This window comes from Lytechinus variegatus, chromosome 15 (genome assembly GCF_018143015.1).
Source record: "Lytechinus variegatus isolate NC3 chromosome 15, Lvar_3.0, whole genome shotgun sequence".
Lineage (NCBI taxonomy): Eukaryota > Metazoa > Echinodermata > Echinoidea > Temnopleuroida > Toxopneustidae > Lytechinus > Lytechinus variegatus.
Genome location: NC_054754.1, coordinates 21,434,728 through 21,447,155, shown reverse-complemented (window position 1 = coordinate 21,447,155; position 12,428 = coordinate 21,434,728).

Genomic DNA, 12,428 nt, shown 5'->3' with positions numbered 1-12,428 from the left:
CCTTCCCATGTAAATGACACTTAATACTCCAGTACATTTAGAATGATTTTATGATTATGTTATGTTCAACACAATAATGACGATGAATGGACACCAATGAAGATTCTTCTTGATCGATATTGATATTATCGGAATCTCACAGGAATCGAACCTGTCCCATCGCATCAACTTTATTGTGTGATTTGGGGTTAACCCGAGATTACAATTTTTGAATTTTACAAGAAATACCTTCTTATCAAAGTAATTGTCAAGAGTCTTGACTTGTATTGGTGGGCATGAATCAGGAAGTAGTGGGGTATAAGACCGAAAGAGGCGATGGTAAAGGAATGTTGGCAAAAAATAAATTATCAATGTATTAAATTCTCTACTAATCAAATACTTAACAAGTATAATAAATCAAAAATTTAAATAATAGGTTTGCACATTTTCATGAGTTTCTTTAGCAACTTAAGAAGACAACTAGACGTATGTTTCGATGAGTTTTTAAACATCATTTTATATTTCTCCTCGCACACAGACGGGTCGCCATTAGAGCGGTTAATAATGCAAAATCCCCCCCCCCCCCCGACGGGGCTCATCGAAATTTGTCTTTATTTTATAAAAATATATGAAAAGAACTGGACAAAAATAAAGATTGTTATTCCGTTTTGGCCTAAGATGAACCAAAACAGGGGGGGGGGGGCTTAAAAGGACAAAACAATGACTTACTTCGGCTGTCGCGCAACTCCAACTTCCCTGGTTTATCCGAACTTAATACATGAACATATAACCATTGAGTTCCTGTACAGATCGAGTTAAAACTTCGGTCTCTAATTATTAGGTGGAGCCAACGGAGATCAGGGGAACAACCAATAAAACAGAGACCGAAGCTTTTGGTCTACTAAACTAAGGGGATACGAAAATGATCATAAAGAGAGCATAGCTTGTTGATATATAATTATAGGTCCTTTTCATGATGATTGTATAATTACAATTTTCAGATTATTTATCTAGTTCTATGGCTAATGGCTAGGCGTTCTACAACAAGTGCACTAATTAAAAGTTAAAAATCATGAGCAGTAAAGCAAGTAATAACTTCGTTCACAAGAAAACAATGGAAAATAAAATACAACACGCGATTTACTGTGTGTACATAGCAGAAAACTATGACATTCTACCGCTATTTTATGTTGTGAAGAGATCATAAGTTTTAATCAAAATTATACACAAGCAATTTCTACTCACATGTTCGAAATTGAGTTGATCATTAATCCATGCATGATGTTCAGATGTACCAACATTCCATCCACCTTAACATGTCCATGATTATTCAAACGCAACCAAGAATACACAGAAATGTATTTTTAAATCTAAATTCTAAAGCAGGAAAACTAACCGCATGTTTCAAAGTGACATCGAATAAGTTCCCCCGGAAGTTCCACACCGTATATCAATTTGGTTGTGGAATCATTACACATCTGATCATCACAAAGATGAAAGTAAGGACCGATCGCAGAAAGCGTTGCAATCAAACGAAACTCCAACAAATCAAGCCTTTTTTCGTCTATTTTTGAAGGGTGAAAAGAAAGATGTATGATTGAACATAACTCTTCCTCAACGGTGCTCCGAAGATGATTATTACAGGCTCTCCATTTACAGCTGTATCTTTATTTCACAAGAAAACCAGAAACATTTCTCTATGATCTATCTGATTATGATGTTAATCAATGATTATTGACTGGACACCTATTCAATGTTCACTCGAGGAAGCCTAACGTCGAAATGGTGAACCGCAGCAATGCACATCGCGAGCTCTATAATCTGGTGTTAGTACGGTGACGTAAGATGATAATTGGCTGAAAATGTGATTCGTCTCTATCCAATCAGAGATGGTTCTAAATGGTTGCGACATAACATTACAGGGAATACCCTCAAGATCGGTGTGAAGCAGAATCTACATATTGCTTGGTTATAAACTTTATAATGAATGTACATTAGGTTTCATCCCAGAGAAAACTCTGAAAACAATACTAAAATACAATATCAATGCCAAGCCTTGCCGGTGTTAACATTTCGTTTCTAAAATTAGATTTTATTTACATTCAATATTAGGTATTTGAATAAAAAATGAATTCAATTAAGGTAAAATATTACGAAAAAATGTAGTGAACTTTATCAAAGTGATAAATTGAACATCCTTCCATAGGGATAATTTATATTCAATGACATTTAGAATGATTGTATTAATATATTCAACACAATATTGATGATGAATGGACACCGATGAAGATTCTTTGTGATCGATATTAATATGATCGGAATCTCACAGGAATCGAACCTGTCCCATCTCATCAACTTTATTGTGTGATTTGGGATTAGACGAAGATTGAAATGTGCAGTATTACAAGCTCAAAAAAATATTTTTTCTCAAACACGTTTGACCAGCTACATATAACGTACTCCACTAGCGTCCTTTTGCAAGGCCTTAATGTACATTGATTTGGCTACTCTCAACCTCGGTGTAGTAAATGGTTATCCGGCAGGAAGAAATTTCATGAATGCCCGAGCACCCGATCAAGGTAGCAGTACTAAATTTGGGGTAACAATATATGCTGTACTTAGAAACATGTTAAAAGCGCTATGTGGATGTAGCATATCATTAAGTAACGGATCAGATTGAAAATAATGTGATAGAATTTACTATGTACTACTGACATGAGATCACGTGATATTCCATAATTCCCATTCATGATTTCTGATGAGTTTCGATGTAAATAAAATGAACCCTGTTACTTAGAATCAACAAACCACCCACACCCCCTTCTTGACAAGCCTCAAGAAAGATTGGTGCCGATGGCGCTCCGACCTAGCAACCATGAATTATTGGGCGCCAATTTGAAAAGTGGTGCGCAGGTCGGTTGGAATGTTACAATAAATACCTTCTTAATGCTAAGAGTCCTGACTTGTATTGGTTGGCATGAATCCATAAGGGTGGGGTGTAGCGGGACGGAAGGGGGGGGGATGATGTAAGACTGAACGAGGGAACAGTCTTGGTAAGGGAATGTTGTCAAAAATTATGATAATCCAGTCTAGATATCAAATTGTCTATACCAGTCAAGTACATTCACAAGTACGATAAACTACGATTTCAAATAGTAGGCATGCACGATGAGGGGGTACGAGCACGATCATAAAGAAATCATATCTTGTCGAGATAAAGGTCCTTCTCATGACTATTGTATAAATATAGCTTTCTTTTTACTTATGATGTAGATGTTCTACGGCTACGGACTAGGACTAGACTTCTACAAGAGCAAGACAAGTGCAATAATGAAAAAAGTTAGACAACATTTACAGTCAAAAAATTAAAAACATTGCATGATATGCCCCATAGTTTTATCGGAGGATATACTATCTTCCAAAAAATGAAATAATTTTTGTGCAAGGAACAGCTAGAGGGAGAGACAGGAAATTCAAAGAAGTATTGATACAGATCACACGTTCGTTCGCAAGAAAAAATATATATGCAGCACGTGATTTATTGTGCGTACATAACAGGACACGTGACATTGGCCTAATTCTATTAGTTTATGTTTTATACTTTGATTTTTAACAAAAATTATACACAAGCAGTTTCTACTCACATGTTCGATCTTTAATACAGCATGTACAGATGTACCAAAATTCAATCCACCTTTGTCAAGGATTAATCAAACGCGACCAAGAATACACAGAAATATGTTTTTAAATCTAAAGCAGGCAAACTAACCGCATGTTTCATAGTGGCATCGAATAAGATCACACACTGTATATCAATTTGGTTGAGGAATCATTGCACTCCATCTGATCATCACAAAGATGAAAGTATTTCAAATCGGTCCTTCTACTCCAATGTAACATCATTATCGATCCAAAATCAGTTTGAAATTTGCCATACGTACATGACGAACTTTATTTTCCAAAATATTACTGTTAGTCATATGAGCAATATAACGACTATAGTAATTGTCCTTCTCAAGCGTGCCACAAAACCTGAAATGTAAAGCTGCCCCGTGAAATCATATTCTGGGACCGATGGCAGAAAGCATTGCAATATAACGAAACTCCGACAAATCGATGAAACGCTTTTCCCGTCTATTTTTGAAGGGTGAAAAGATGTATGATTGAACATAACTTTTCCCACTCCGGTGCTCCGAATTACAAGCTCTCCATTTACAACTGTATCTTTATATCACAAGAAAAACTCTAAATATTTCTCTATGATCAATCTGATTGAGATAATGATTATAATGACTGAGCAGTACAATGTTCTCTCGAGAAAGCGACACGTTGAAATGATATAAAGCACTGCAATGGCATGCGATATGCGCCCCGCGAGCTCTGCGTCTGGTAGGTTCGGTTGTGTTTGTTAGTACCATTATGGTTAGTACAGTGACGTAAGATGATGATTGGCTGAAAATGTGATTCGTCATATCCTCTCTATCCAATCAGAGATGGTTCTAAATGGTTGCGACATACATTACAGGGAATACCCTCAAGAGCGGTGAAGCAGAATCTACATTTTTGATTGGCTATGACTTCTCTAGCCAATCAGAGACACTGTTTACCTGTAAGGTAATGCACCCCATACCATAGGCAGTGTTGTCTGATTCACTTCCTCATCCAATATTTCAAATGATAAAACTGCAGGGAAATTTCTGGCAGAGAAACATGCTTAAATGAATTTCTATTTTCATTCTTCGGGGTACATTAATTGTGATGTTTATTTGCTTACAATTAGTACAAGAAGTCAAACCTGAAAATATGCTATTCAATTTATGTGTTTGTCATGAGAATGAAAATATTAGTTAAAAGATAAATAAAACGCCTAAAGAGGTAAGAAATTTCATAAAAACAAAGGTCCTTATTAAAAAAAGTTGTGCTCATTTAACTTACTATGATAAGCACCTTATCTCAAATAAACATGTGTAAATATGACTTTGAAAATTGTCATAGAAGGATTTATACATAATTATTATGATTTTATCTCTTACTTCAATACATTTTGTGGTTTTCCCGTTTTTACTTATGTACTGAATATCACCCCCTCCCCTTCCACTGCGAATACTAATGAAAGTAAAACAATAAAAAGATTAAGAAACAATAAATCATAATGAAGCTTGGAAATTAAAACATATTTTCCTAACTGTGAATTTTAAGGCCTTAAATGTTACTAAAAATTTTTGGTCCATTTTTTTTAGGACTTGAATCTTTATACAGTATTGTGAAATATGAGTCCTCAACTGGCCTTAGCCAGAAAATGAATGGATTGTTTTTATTTCCATTTTTTCTCAAAGAAATAAAGATTTCAACCGGGATGAAAATCAAGTGCCTACACTGTAAAAACTGTGGTGTTAAAACTGACCCAATTGGTGTTAATAGAGGACCACACCCTGAGGTGTTTACACCCTAGAGATTGAACATAACACCAAAGAGTGTAAATGTAACAACCATAGGTGTTGTAATAACACCTAAAGGTGTAAAACTAAGACCACCAATTTAACACCGGTGTAAAATAACTGGTGTGGTCCTCTATGTACACCGGTTAACACCAGTTTTTTGCTGTGTATAAGGCCCCGGGATTAACCTTACTTCATCTCAAACTGTCATCACACTTCCAACAAAGTCAATAGATATAAAGTCTCTAAAGGATGAGAAAAGATTGAGGAAAAGAAATGTAGACCACGGCCCGGTAACACAAAGGATCTGCAATTGATAGTGAGGTTCATGTTACGATTGATCATACGCAATAAGCAATGCAATCAGCTCTAAAATCAATCGTTAAGCGTACAGCGCTCCATGTACGTGATTATACCATTATAATTGTGCGTTCATTTATGAGAACAACAAAACGTGCTACCTTAGTCTCATTTGAAGACCCTGTTGAGGTTAGATAAGGAGTAATCAATAACATTTTTAATATCTATCTCGTTTAAAATAAGGCAGCCATCTTCCCGAGCACCCCCCCCCCCGATTTTCATCATTCTTCATGTGTGGGGTTGGATTTTTATGTCATAGATCGATTATAAAATAAACTGAAATTAAATGCAAGTCTCTTGAATTACATCGTTATATTTGGCTGGATATAATGGAATTCAAATCAAATTTTAGTCAATAACGTGCGTTAATAAAATCATTAAGTTGAAAAGAAAAACTATTCCAAACTAATATTATTTTCCTTATTTTATCGATTTACTTTGTCATAACAGTATTAACCAGCACAAGTTGCATATATCTTTGGGTCTGCTATATATACTACAGTGATTCTATATCTCGGGAGCTCACGACTTCACAATCACTACTATTCGTGGCAGCCATTCAACCTTCTAAAAGTTTGGGACTCTCTGGATTCGAAGACTCGGGCGGCGTTTCGATACCATATACCGATACAGGCACATGATTGTAGAGTCACTCTTTTGGTAAATTACAATTGTATTTACCTCATTTTGCTTTGCGCTGGGAGAGAGCTTCATGTAGTTTTTTAACCCTTTTTTTCAATTTATCTTCTCACATCTATTTCACAGTCCATCTTGGTACGGAACGACTCATCTTCAACTTTCCAAAAAAGTAAGTAGGCCTTACTTCAGTTATTTTTTTAATCACAAATGCGAGATATAATTTCACCAAAGAAATTTTAGCAATAAGCATTAGTAGCCTAAATATGCAAGGGCTCTAATTTTCTGATTTTCAAATTTCATATGAAACTAGAAAATAATTGTAAACTGTTTCTTTCAGTGGTGCATTTTTGAAATATTTTAGAAAATTTGCATTTTAATTATGGTATAATCATGATCCTAATTACGAAATAATTGCGATAATTAACGCTTCTTTCATAATCGTTTCTCTTCATAATTAATTTGTGCTGACATTCAAATGACACCGATCACTCAAAACCTTTTATTTTTTGGTTTTGAATATATGTCATAAATACTTCATGGTTGCCAGTTGTCAAGGAAATATTGCTCTTTTGTCGAATTAATATTTGTTGAAAAGTCAAGGTCAATTTCATTTTGCCGTACGCCTATGAATAAAAAAAAGAAAGTTGTTGAAGAATCTAACTCAGAGAGATCAGAAAAAATTATTTAGAAAACTTAATCATAATCCTGAAATTTTATTTGTTAAAAGATATTTATACGTGCGAAATAAAGACGTAGGCCTGTAAATTTTAGAGAGATTCACACAAAATTATCTCTTTATAACTTAATTCATTATCAGATTTATAGTTTCTTTTTCACCGATTTGAACATCCGCGCACTATTGAATATGAAGATATAATGAGGCATTTTCAAAGGTTAATTATTTATATAGAAAAATTGATTTTTTTTAAATCCTCTTATGTATTTTTTCAATAGATTCAAGAGAGTGCTTGAAGAATAGTATTTCGTTTCATAATAGTATTCATTAAATTCGTTCATTTTTAATTATGCAAGCCATTGTGCATGTTACAATATAAATCAACCAACGGTTTATTGATTATTCATATGATTGTAATCGATCATTAAAAATTTGACAATATTAAAAACCCCGCAAAAGGGTGTTGTGGATAAGTCTCTGGACTTTGAACCAAAAGGTCCGGGTTCGAATCAAGCCGCGGTACTCTCGTCCTTTGGCAAGGCGTTTATCTGCATTTGTCTCTCTCCACCCAAGTGTAGTAAAAGGGTGCCAGGTAGGTAGAAATTCCTTGAACGCTCGAGCGGCCGTGCTAATAGTAGCTGTGCTAGGGGTAATAAAAATGCACCGCTTAGACCATGTAGACATGTTAGAATAAAAAAATTAAGCGAAATATAAAATGTTGTATATGTTTATTATCTAAAAATTTCGTGCACCAGTTCTATGTGTCAATAATATGTACACTAAACTTTTGGGGTCTTTTTTCTTGTATAATAGAAGAGAAGTGCATGTAGGTGCAATGACAAGGATTCGAATCCTGAATGTTTTATGTTTTGTCAGGCGATATAACCACTTGGTCACGGCAACTTCACGATTTTTGTTTTCTCATACGTGGGATGGGGAGAGGGGTAGCTAGTGCAAAATATCTACAGTGAAAATGGAACTTTCTTGTTTTGTTTTTATAACGAATACTGGTTGAAACTAACGTCTCCTTTCAAACATTACGTAGATTTTCTTGCCATAGTTATTACAACGAATTGTCAACTGTTTAATTTCAATGTAAAAAGAAGAAAAATTTTATGGCAAATAATGAAAGAGCATGCAGATAGGAAACAAGTGATTGAAGAGAGAGACAGAGTTTAAAAGAAAACAGGTAAATGGATTCGATCGCTTCAACTCTCTCGGTTCGGACAGAAAATAGAAGAAAAAAAATTACTCTGGATCTCCTTCTATCCTCGGAGTCCAGATGCTATAGTCATACTGACCTGTCCAAAAGTCATGATAGGAAAAAGAAAAACAACTAGTCATAATTCAGCGAAGGGTCGCTAGTCATAATACATGAAGATGGTAGCCAGGCCGGGGGCTTGGCCCTAGAATTGGTAGGTATACGTTGCGTGCAAAAAAAAATAAACAGGGAGCCAGCATTGAGACTGACTAATCGTGAAAAAGACGGTCTTCGGAACTATGCAAACTGTTTATGAATTTGGTGACAACGATGGCCTCTGTAAACTAACGAATAATATGTACATGATGTACACTGCTGACCGACCGACTCTGGCGCGCTTAGTGCGAATAGGCATGGTAGGGGTGAATCATAAAGATGTAGCTCACCCCCCCCCATTATAATCATAAATTGCATCACATCCTTATGATTATAGTACATCTATGTGGGGGCGAATACGGACTTCGATGCGTGCGTGAGTGCGTCCGAGCGTGCGAACCGAATTCACATACATGAAGAAAAGAAACGAATTAGAACGAAGAGGCGACGAAAAAAAAGTTTTCGAACGGTGATCATTGCGATATTTTTTTTCGCGAAAGGAAATGTGCTATGTATTGGAATAGTAATTTGAGCGTAAGAACGGTGGTCTACTTCTTGTATACGCACCACTCTAAAATAAAAACCAACACTCAATAAAAAAAAGAATACCAAACAATGGTCTGCTAATTGTAAACTTGCTAGTCGTGCATGAAGATATTTTCTTTTGTCTCAATTAGAGTGCCTTTAGTATACAGAGTAAAAACAAAACCTTGTTTAAGTTTATACAACACACTGTAGTTTTAAAAGTTTAAATAAGTGTTTAGAATAACAGATTTGAGTTCATTATGAGGGGCGTCGGGCCTTGGACTCCCCCCCAAAAAAAACAAATACACGACGAAGGGGAAAAAGGGAGAAATGGAAAGGAAGGGAACCAAAGGGGGCCATCTTCTGCAATTTTATCTCAAACTCTATCACAAACATCACAAACTTTGATTTTTGTATCAAAAAGTGTCAACGGTTTTTTTTCTCCGCTTCGCTCTCCCACAATCGTTGGTTTTATTTTTTAGGATGAGAGAGATTTTGCCTCATACTTCATGTTTTGCCCCCCCCCCCCAAAAAAAAAAAAATGTGTTACTCAATACACCACTGCTATAGCCTGCTGGGTGTATGCGACTAGTGAGATTCTCTTCAATAACGTAATAAACAATTTCATTTAAAATATATACATTTGATTACAATTATTATTGTAATTTTCGTTTTCAGGGGGGGGGGTGCATTGACAAAACAATTTCCTGCCCTTCCTTCAGTCAGTCAAGCCCATGAATTTATGATTGTTCGTTTGGTTTATGTACAGTGTAATGAAAATTATTATCATTCAAATCACAGTGAGACTGCACGGGGAAGACGACTGAATGCAACCATTTTATTAACAACATAACCAGATAGATTAAGGCAAAATCATTTGATAATATTCTATAAAATGTCTACTAAAACAAAACACATCATATTACCTTCACATTGACTTTATTCCAATGTATGATGACTCCAATAAATGAGGATATCGTACATTATATTTTATCAACTATTTGCTTGCAGTGAAAATGATCCCGTTATGATTATTATAAAGTATGTATTACAGAGCTGCAGTGTACGTACAGCATAATTTCTTCCGCTATAGTATATGATATTGAAATGGACTTTGATCATTGTACACCCTCGTAACGAGGAAAAATCAAATGCCATACACTATGTAGTATTTATTTGCCCCATCGACTCTGATTCGGCAAAACAGAAAAATCATATCATGGGATAGATTGATAGAGTTTGTAGTGAATAATTTTTCCCGGGTAATTGTTACACGAACATTTTTAATGTAAATTAGGAAAGATTAGAGCAGAGACAAATCGGCAACAAATAAATATGACTGGTATAGAAATGTTGCACTGATTAGAAGGCTCATAACTAGAAAAGAAACAAACAAACATTTAGTAGAAACTAATTTATGATGTGATGAGAAAAAAGAGGAAAAAAATTGTTATAAAGGCGGACAGATCATAATTATATGGCAGAAACGTATTTTACGAGTTATTATTATGTATTTATTTTGGAGCCTGAGATAAAGATCTTCATTGAAGGAAAAATTTCTTTCTTTCTTCATTTCATGCATAGAAATGTCAACTCATCACTCTTAGAACAAATCAGTCACTTTGACTAAACCAGTAGTCAGATAGGTGCAACTGATATGGCAATCACTCATAATCACATTTCTGACATATATTCCAATCAGAAATAAATCAATTCAAGTAAAATACGACTAGAAAATAATTAAATATATACGACTAGAATAACAGTTGCACCCAGCTGACCCTATCAACTAGTCATTTTAACTGTATGTTTCGCAATATATATTTGGTTTCTAGAACGAGTATCAAAAGACATGGCAACTCAGCATCGTGAAACATACCCCAGTGACAGAGACAACGCCAAAAAAAAGGTAAGAAAATAGGATGTGATAGAATTAGTTTTGTTTGTTTGTTTGTTTGTTTTATTTATTTACATACGGTAAAAAACCTGCTATCAGCCGTCAGGCTGTTTTTCAGCAAGTCCGTAGAACATACGTACAATAATATAAAAACAACAAAAACAAATTTATCATGAGTGAATAATAAAAGCAAAGTGACATTAGAATAACATATTTCGCAACTATATTGCACACACGCAGAGCACCCCCCCCCCCCTAAACCACCAAAAAATATACACACGTGTAGTTTAATGATAAAGCTAAAATGTCATGGGAAATAAATTTGATATGCTTCGGGTAAAAGAAGAAAGAGTTACTTCATTCCGGACCAGTTGAGGAAGTTCATTGAAAATATGCGATGCATTATACAGTGTACTTAATTTCAAAATATTTGTGTTGGGTTTATCTAAAACTAGGGTTCTTTCAATATTTCTTAGTGAATATGAGCTCGTTTTGGTACATAGTCTGGAACAAATAAGAACTGGTGCTAGATTATTTAAAAGTTTGAAAATTAGAGTTACTAAGTCCTTTTTTTATTTTAACATTTAGACAGTCAACTTTAATCCTCTTGAATAGTTCAACTCTATTATATTGGAAATCTACTTGTAACACAGTACGCAAGGCTCTGTTCTGGATTATTTGTAATCTTTTTAACAGTTGGGAGTTTGGATGCATCCATATGATGTTGCAGTAATCGAAATGCGGGTGTATCATTGTTTGATAAAGAATCATCGCAGTTTGTTCATCAATGTACGGTCTTGCTCTTCTGAGCATAAAAAAACTTCGAAGCAATTTAGACTTGACATTGTCTATTTGTCCTTTCCAGGACAAATGTTTATCTATCACAATGCCTAAATACTTGCATTCATCGACAACCTCCAATGGTTGACCATTTATGTGAAAGAAAACATCTCTAAACGATTTTAGTCTGTGTCTTGTACCTAATAACATGACCTTACACTTTTTAACATTTAGCAAGAGTTCGTTATGCAACAACCAATTATGAATAGACTGCAAGTCAGAATTTAGCATTGTTTGTAACTGAATAGGGTCTTTGGATGCTAAATACAAACACGTGTCATCAGCATAAAGCGACATTGTGCTGTACTTGGTGACACGAGGAATATCATTCATGTAGACAATAAACATCAATGGGCCAAGAATGCTCCCTTGAGCCACACCGCATGTTACAAAAGATTCTTTCGACCTATTTCCATTGATAATTGTAACCTGTTTTCTAAGGTAAAAATAATCCTTTATCCATTTGAGAACAGTGTCATCGAAACCATAACATTTCATTTTCTTTAAAAGGATTTCATAGGATACCATGTCAAATGCCTTTTCCAGGTCTAATGTTACTAAACCAATGACATGACCTGTATCAATTGCTTTATTTAGATCTTCTGTCATATTCAACAAAGCGTGACAAGTTGAAAAATTTGGTCGAAACCCGTACTGATTATGCGCTAAAATGTTCGATTCATTCAAGTATTTATACATTTGTTTGAAGACAATTTT